Consider the following 9,066-nt stretch of genomic DNA (forward strand, 5'->3'; position numbering starts at 1 on the left):
TGTAGTTTCTCCGTGTCTCTTACACACAGAGAAAAATCCTCTCAGGCTTCCAATCAGATCATAATCAGATCATAATCAGCACTCTTATTTGCAGTGATTTTTCAGTTGTGTTCCTAATGAGGTAACACAGAGAATTTAGTTAAATAAATTACAAAAATAATATTGTATGATAGTGTTCCTAGTTGCCCAGGTGCTCACTATGATCAGGATTTCCCCAGCTTTGCTGCGGCACAAGAACACTATATTTTATTTGACGCCTTAACTTGCTTTACATGATACTTATTATGTGCTGTCACCTAGAGCCAGCATCAGCATCATTCGTACTGACAGCATCTTCTCTGCCGCCTCCCGCCTCAGTGTCATCTCTAGATTAAACAAATAAATACAAAACTCATGCCAGAGTTCTCCAACTACAGCCCAAGGAGACCGGGGACCCAAAACCCAGAATGCACAAAACAAATTCCTCTATTAAACTTAAGCAGGCCTGTCAGGAGGAGATAAACTGAGGCAATCTGACTCTTCCACACTCCAGATAGATGATCAGAGAGGGCCCAGAAGTAGGTATTAACAACAGACACTTGTAAGAAAGCTGAAAGCTAAGTCAATCCCACTCTGCTCCCCACAGTGGTGGCTGGGGGAGAACAGGGCGGTTTTAGCTTTGAGCAATAGCGTACGTGCGGCTAACACTTAAGCACGATTTAGAGGAGAGGGCTGTGTCAGAAGAGGAGGTGATATGATATGATTTAGTCAGGGGTTGGGAGTTGGTGTGAACTAGTTTCATGGTTGAAGCCTGAGGTGTTTTTTGCAAGCCCACAATAATAAAAGCTTCTTTTTTTTTCCAGATGCATTAAAATGGATAACTGAATATTGTATTTATTACCAGTTTTATCTTTTTTTCCAGGACTTTCGGATCTGAATTCCATGTGGGTTTTCTCAGAGCAGCCGTGTGATCTTAGCAGCTCACAAGAGGGACATTTATTGCCCACATGTGTTCCTGCCTCCAAGGAGATTTCAACCATTTTATGAGGCTCTAAAACTGAAAAGGAAGGTCAGGACTCTTATGACGAGCTCATAAAGAATACACCTAAAATATACATTCCTGGTGCAAATGTACCTTAGCTGGCTCCTATCTCTTTTAGTTTTTTAATTTAATTGCAAAAGAAAGAAGGGAGTCATTTTAATTTGTCAAAATACAGTGAGGGAAAAAAGTATTTGATCCCCTGCTGATTTTGTACGTTTGCCCACTGACAAAGAAATGATCAGTCTATAATTTTAATGGTAGGTGTATTTTAACAGTAAGAGACAGAATAACAACAACAAAATCCAGAAAAACGCATTTCAAAAAAGTTATAAATTGATTTGCATGTTAATGAGGGAAATAAGTATTTGATCCCCTATCAATCAGCAAGATTTCTGGCTCCCAGGTGTCTTTTATACAGGTAACGAGCTGAGATTAGGAGCACTCTCTTAAAGGGACTGCTCCTAATCTCAGCTCGTTACCTGTATAAAGACACCTGTCCACAGAAGCAATCAGATCAGATTCCAAACTCTCCACCATGGTAAAGACCAAAGAGCTGTCCAGGGATGTCAGGGACAAGATTGTAGACCTACACAAGGCTGGAATGGGCTACAAGACCATCGCCAAGCAGCTTGGTGAGAAGGTGACAACAGTTGGTGCGATTATTCGCAAATGGAAGAAACACAAAATAACTGTCAGTCTCCCTCGGTCTGGGGCTCCATGCAAGATCTCACCTCGTGGAGTTTCAATGATCATGAGAACGGTGAGGAATCAGCCCAGAACTACACGGGAGGATCTTGTTAATGATCTCAAGGCAGCTGGGACCATAGTCACCAAGAAAACAACACGCCGTGAAGGACTGAAACCCTGCAGCGCCCGCAAGGTCCCCCTGCTCAAGAAAGCACATGTACAGGCCCGTCTGAAGTTTGTCAACATCTGAATGATTCAGAGGAGAACTGGGTGAAAGTGTTGTGGTCACATGAGACCAAAATCGAGCTCTTTGGCATCAACTCAACTCACCGTGTTTGGAGGAGGAGGAATGACCCCAAGAACACCATCCCCACCGTCAAACATGGAGGTGGAAACGTTATACTTTGGGGGTGTTTTTCTGCTAAGGGAACAGGACAACTGCACCGCATCAAAGGGACGATGGACAGGGCCATGTACCGTCAAATCTTGGGTGAGAACCTCCTTCCCTCAGCCAGGGCATTGAAAATGGGTCGTGGATGGGTATTCCAGCATGACAATGACCCATAACACACAGCCAAGGCAACAAAGGAGTGGCTCAAGAAGAAGCACATTAAGGTCCTGGAGTGGCCTAGCCAGTCTCCAGACCTTAATCCCATAGAAAGTCTGTGGAGGGAGCTGAAGGTTCGAGTTGCCAAACGTCAGCCTCGAAACCTTAATGACTTTGAGAGGATCTGCAAAGAGGAGTGGGACAAAATCCCTCCTGAGATGTGTGCAAACCTGGTGGCCAACTACAAGAAACGTCTGACCTCTGTGATTGCCAACAAGGGTTTTGCCACCAAGTACTAAGTCGAAGGGGTCAAATACTTATTTCCCTCATTAACATGCAAATCAATATATAACTTTTTTGAAATGCATTTTTCTGGATTTTTTTGCTGTTATTCTGTCTCTCACTGTTAAAATACACCTACCATTAAAATTATAGACTGATCATTTCTTTGTCAGTGGGCAAACGTACAAAATCAGCAGGGGATCAAATACTTTTTTCCCTCACTGTAGAGAGAAGCACTAGCATTACTCCACAGAGCTTTGTGAGTTTTAAAACATAACTACTCTGATTGCAGCCCTAGTCACAGTAACCTTATAAGTATCTTAATGGTCTTTAAAAGTTTAACAGTCAATCCCTGTGGCAACAGCACTCTCTCTGGTGAGGGCGTCCTTGTGCACTGATGGGGGTCTGAACCCTCTTGACTGTTTTCATATTGGGCATCTTATATACACCGATCAGCCATAACATTATGACCACTGACCGGTGAAGTGAATAACACTGATAATCTCGTTATCATAGCACCTGTCAGTGGGTGGGATATATTAGGCAGCAAGTGAACATTTTGTCATCATGTGTTAAAAGCAGGAAAAATGGGCAAGCGTAAGGATCTGAGCAACTTTGACAAGGGCCAAATTGTGATGGTGAGACGACTGGGTCAGAGCATCTCCAAAACTGCAGCTCTTGTGGGATGTTCCCGGTCTGCAGTGGTCAGTACCTATCAAAAGTGGTCCAAGGAAGGAAAAGTGCTGAACCGGCGACAGGGTCATGGGCGGCCAAGGTTCATTGATGCACGTGGGGAGCGAAGGCTGGCCCGTGTGGTCCGATCCAACAGACGAGCTACTGTAGCTCAAATTGCTGAAAAGGTGAATGCTGGTTCTGATAGAAAGGTGTCAGAACACACAGTGCATCGCAGTTTGTTGCGTATGGGGCTGCGTAGCCACAGACCAGTCAGGGTGCCCATGCTGACCCCTGTCCACTGCCGAAAGCGCCTACAATGGGCACGTGAGCATCAGAACTGGACCACGGAGCAATGGAAGAAGGTGGCCTGGTCTGATGAATCACGAGTTTAAGGTGTTGACTTGGCCTCCAAAATCCCCAGATCTCAATCCAATCGAGCATCTGTGGGATGTGCTGGCCAAACAAGTCCGATCCGTGGAGGCCCCACATCAAAACTTACAGGACTTAAAGGATCTGCTGCTAACGTCTTGGTGCCAGATACCACAGCACACCTTCAGAGGTCTAGTGGAGTCCATGCCTCGACGGGTCAGGGCTGTTTTGGCGGCAAAAGGGAAACCTACACAGTATTAGGCAGGTGGTCATTATGTTATGGCTGATCGGTGTACATTTTATTATTTCATTAGTGTTATTTCCCTAGCTACATGTTTAGTTTACTTCCACAGTAAATCTTCGCACAGCTCTTTGGATTGTTTCCGCATTAATCAAGACGGCCATTGCACCAGAATATGATTTGTGATGTATGTTTTGCAAGTTTATTCTGATGCTTTAGAGTGAAAAACAAACGATTAAAAGCGCATATTTGCCTTATTGCAGCATGCACGACGATTTTCCCTTTGCACTGCATCATGTGATCACACCTCGAAGTGTCTGGAGTTTGGGGAACTCGTCGGTCACCCTAAATATGCATCACCAATCAATACAGGTTGCTAAATGAAATCGCAGATACGTCCTTTGAATGCCTTCTGGTTCTTTATAAAGCTGCAGTTGAAGTAAATTACCCCATTAACTGAAGAAATGTTTTCAAATTTAATATGCACAAGCGGTTGAGCCACAGCAAAATCAGGTCGGACTCTACGGTGGCCGAACAGTTCAATCGTGGGCGTGTGTGCGTGTTATATCAATTTAAAGGTTACCCAAATCAATATACAAACTTGAACACAATGTATAGTATCTTGTAGGCAATTTAATAAATTATGCAGAACTATGCAGAAATGGTGTGTGAAATTGGTTCAATATTCACCACAGATGCTGTAATTTATACAAAAATAAATAATACATGTTCATCTCCTACACACTTAATGTGTTTTTACCAACCTCTAAAACATTTCCCTTCTATTGTAAAGGGTGGTTAGAAGAAGTATGTGTGGCTTTTTAAGTTATTATTATTTAATATTACAAACACAACCCCTTTACCCGTCATTTCCTGCAGGAAATGTATTTTTTGTTGACCAGACAGAGTACCAATAGAGTCATCAGTTCTGTATTCAGATACCCAGCAAGTCTGTTTATCTCATCAACAAATATGATTATCAGCACTTGACACGGGAGTCATTTACATTCAGAAAGGGTTTAAGTTGATGAACCATTTCTGTTGGAGTCGAGCGTGATAATGATGACTGGAAATGTATTTTACTCTGCAAAAATATATTTTAAAATTATTTGGGGAAGGGGGTTAATTTATTGTGACCTATTATGTGCCCTGTGGACATCTGAATATACAGGAGGAAAATAAGAGTTTATGAAAATTACAGTGAATGGAAATATCTTAGGATTGAAGCTTTATCAGTAAAAATGCCCTGCAGTATATCAAGTAGTAATTACCTGATGCTTTAGATTGGAAGTCATTTTTCAACATTAAATCTTAGCAAATACATAATAATTAAATTCTCCCGTTTAACATTTTTAATGTCTTTTGAATATGTAAAATACACTATATTTTAAATATGGAACAAATATTCAATGATGCATATTATGCTATCAGTTATATAAGCCTTCTATACAATCATCCCATCTGAACTTTACAATGTGCCAGAAAATGCAATAATATAGGTGGTAAAAAAAACTAACAAAAAACAACCCCAGGATGTGTCATGAAACAGAATATTCATTCACACATTCAGTTAGGATGCATTATGGGAAATCGGTACAGGGACAATTTTACAAAGAGATTTGGCTGAGGTGCTAATCAAACATCATGACATCTTTTAATGTTGACTATGTTTCCTACACATCATGGCAATGCCTAGCTTCCGAGATCTCTCCTAAATAGGCTCTAAAGTGTTCCTCTATTCTCAGTGTCCTTGACATTAGAGGAAAACATTTACCTTTCAAGTTAGCTTTATTTTCATTTTCTCCCAACATACTTTAAATAAGCAGAGATTTATGTTGTGTCCGACGGCATGAAAGGTCGTAATGATTATATTAACTTTTCAAAGCCCAGATAGTCTAAAGGTCACGTATGGGGAGGAGGGGGGAAAAAGATAAAACAATTAAAGTCAAATGTTTTGTGACGTGTCTCATATGCCTTTCAGTTTCCGGATATTGATATCAAACTGCATCTCTTGACATGTTTTCCAGCGAAACACCTCCATCAGAAAGCTTTACTTCCAGTGTCATTGTCATGCACATCCACACCTAGTGCGTTTGCCTCTTGTTTAAGTCTGTCAGCATGGCATTGCTTTTAGGGTATGCTTAATTTCCCTGTCTCTCACACGTTTTCGTGGATTTCACGTCTACTTTTGGTACAACTGAAGTGATTTTCCCTGGCTTTCATCACATTGCCATTTCCCTCAGACAGAAACTCACACAATGTCTCCCAAATGTTCACCACAGCAGCTTTAATTACTCGTACGTGCACATCAAGCCCAGCCTGTTTGATTTTCCAAACCATGGCTGTCTCTTCACTTTGTTTCCTAAGTACTGTTGCAGCAGAAAAAAAATGTAAGATTGATTGAAGCAATTGAAGACTTGTCTGACAGAACAGAAAACCTTGAAAGACTATTTTTATACAGGAACAAAAAAAGTTCTCAAATCTGTCCTCGAGGCAAAAATGCTATTTTCCCACATTCCCATTTTCTCTGTCATTTATGCAGTACTTTGGTGCAAACGGTCTCGTATTTTTATTTTCCATCCCTGTATCTAGTGTAGAAAAACAATTCTGAGATTTATTTCTTTAATAAAAGGACAGGCGGTCTTCTGAAATATGTCCACCTATTTGAGAAATCAGTACAAAAAATTGAACTTTTGAGCAGAGGATTCTGGACAGTAATTGGTGATGATAGTGATGACATAATCAGTGACACATACCACAGTTTGCTCCAAACACCTCTGTTAAAGGATTGACGGTGAAGTGTCAGGAAAAGCTGTCAAAATGGAAAGAAATATGGAGGCTTTTCACTCCCTTGTTCCTCGGCAGCTAAAAGGTTTATACCTTTGTTTGGAAACATCCTTGCTGTCCACTTAAGTTCCGTTGAGCAACGAAATGTTCCAGAAAAAGTGCGTTACAATCACAGGCCATTAGAAAATACATAAAATGAAAAGCAGTCACATCAGGTCACTTGCAAAAGGCCGCTTGCAGGGAGGAAAAGCTGTCACATGAAATTACCAGTTTTGTCAAGAAAATACATTTTAAACTGTTCAAAAGAACTGCAAACTGTCAGGACGATTTCAGCAGTAATGCTGGCCTTGGATACCAATGGTGATCTCCAGTGATGTACCAGAGTATTCGGACTACAATGTCTCACAACACCAGAGCCAAGCATGCTAACGAAAGCACACGATTAATTACAGATTGTCTAGAGAAGCATTTCCAATACCAGTTGCTAAATCAGAGATGAGTGAATAAAGATTTGCCCTATTGGACTAGATACTGACTTATTGTGACAAAATACTAAGTTTGGTAGTGTTTGCAAAAGGAATCCAGACAAGTTAATAATATATTTTTAGGAAATTCATTTTAACTTGTTTGAAATTAATCAAAAATGTCAATGTAAAACCTAATGAGCAATACTGTGGTAGAAAATAGCAACCAAACACCACACGAGCTGTAAAAAGCGTCTGTATGAAATGCTTGTAAATTGATAATCAAACCTCCAGGTACTCATTAGACATATATTGAAAAATATGCAAAATGATGCATTTGTTTATACAACAGTTAAGGGACATCGCCTGGTATGCAATAATTACAGTTTCCCCAGATCCCAGTGTGCTTATTTTTGAGTGTAAGTGAATGATGAAACAATCAATTACACTGCTCGCTGTATTTTAAAGCATCCAATCTCTCTAATTGGGATGGAAATGCATTTTTGAACAAGATTGGACCATGTTAATTTCATTTGAAAGTGTACTACTTGCCAAATCCCTCAGTTCAGGGCTCCGATTCCCACAATGTAATAATTTTCCATCATTTAGAGCACTACTTCACAGAAACAAATGCCTTTTTAGAAGCACAAACACTAAAAAGGATTTAGAAAATCCTGAAAGGGAGAAACCCTGACGAGCTTTATTTTGGAGGTAACATAAACTGCCATTTATATAACTGCTTCATTCCGCTTCCTAAATCTATGGTGTATGAAACCATTTGTTAGTTGTTCATTTCATGCATAAAGAAATTGAGCTATATAGTTTCTAGCTTGTCTACAAGGAAGAAGTATTAAATTGTATGCAGCAAAATATAATTGCCAGCTGTGAAAGCCATGCAAGCACTGTTTTAAGCTTATATTATCGCTGGAAGAAAAAAAAAAAAAAATTGAAACATCCTTTCCAATTTCTTCCATATTCAAACAACCAGACAGAGGGACAGTCTAAAGGAGATGCTAGAAGTCAAAAATACATACAGAACAAGCGGGGGATAATTTCCAATCAAGTTAATCTAGTGCCAAGTGTAAAACGGCATACAGGAAGTTAAAAGTGATGTCAGACTATTTAAATTGCTGTTTGCAAGATGCCCAGAAGAATCCAGCAGTAAGCTCTGGGATGGTGCCATCCAGTTGGTGGCAGGAAACAGGAAAAGCAATCCAATAGACACTGGCACACTGTGGAAACAGGGGAAATCTTTACACAACAGAAGGGGCTACAATACAGGCTGAGGAAGCGGGCAGGTCTCGCTTTGGAAACAGGTGCTTCAGATATGCCTCGAATGCTTAGCTGCTGATAAATGGCTTCTGCAGAGGAAAGCAATCAGTGGTTGCAGTAGTTTCTCCAGCAGTACCAGAGGACACGGCCCCCTCTCTACAGGACAGACTCATACCGACAGGCCAGCAAAGCTCCAGTTTATACAGCCCTTCCTCTTCACGTATTTATTTTCAACGCTGGAGTGTCATTAGGAAAAAGCTTTGCTTCACCGACTTACCTTTTGGGAAACTCCCTTCTAAAGGTCTCTCACCCAAGTTTGCACACATTCATGTCACTTAAAATTACATCATGGTCCTCCAGCAATTTCCACCTTAAAATATGTACTGCACGGACAAAACCCTGCATGCTGGGTTTTGGTTTAACCGATTGCCAGCTCTCTCTGCAACAGCTTCCTGAAGATCGGCAGAACAGAGTTAAGACTTTGCACACTGGATCCGATGAAGCACCCGATTATTAAGTAAAAACAGAGAGAGAAAAAAAAAAAAAAAAAAAAAAACTAGCGTGTGCATCTCAACTTGCACACCGAGTCAGCAATTGTCGTACGAGTTCGATTCGATCACCTTTTACGTGCTTTAAAACTTAAATTGACTAATGAAAAACACCACGAAGACGTGGACTGGTGGAAAAGCTTCTCATCTGCGTGTCCACAAAAAATTGTACA

Source organism: Amia ocellicauda, chromosome 17 (genome assembly GCF_036373705.1).
Source record: "Amia ocellicauda isolate fAmiCal2 chromosome 17, fAmiCal2.hap1, whole genome shotgun sequence".
Lineage (NCBI taxonomy): Eukaryota > Metazoa > Chordata > Actinopteri > Amiiformes > Amiidae > Amia > Amia ocellicauda.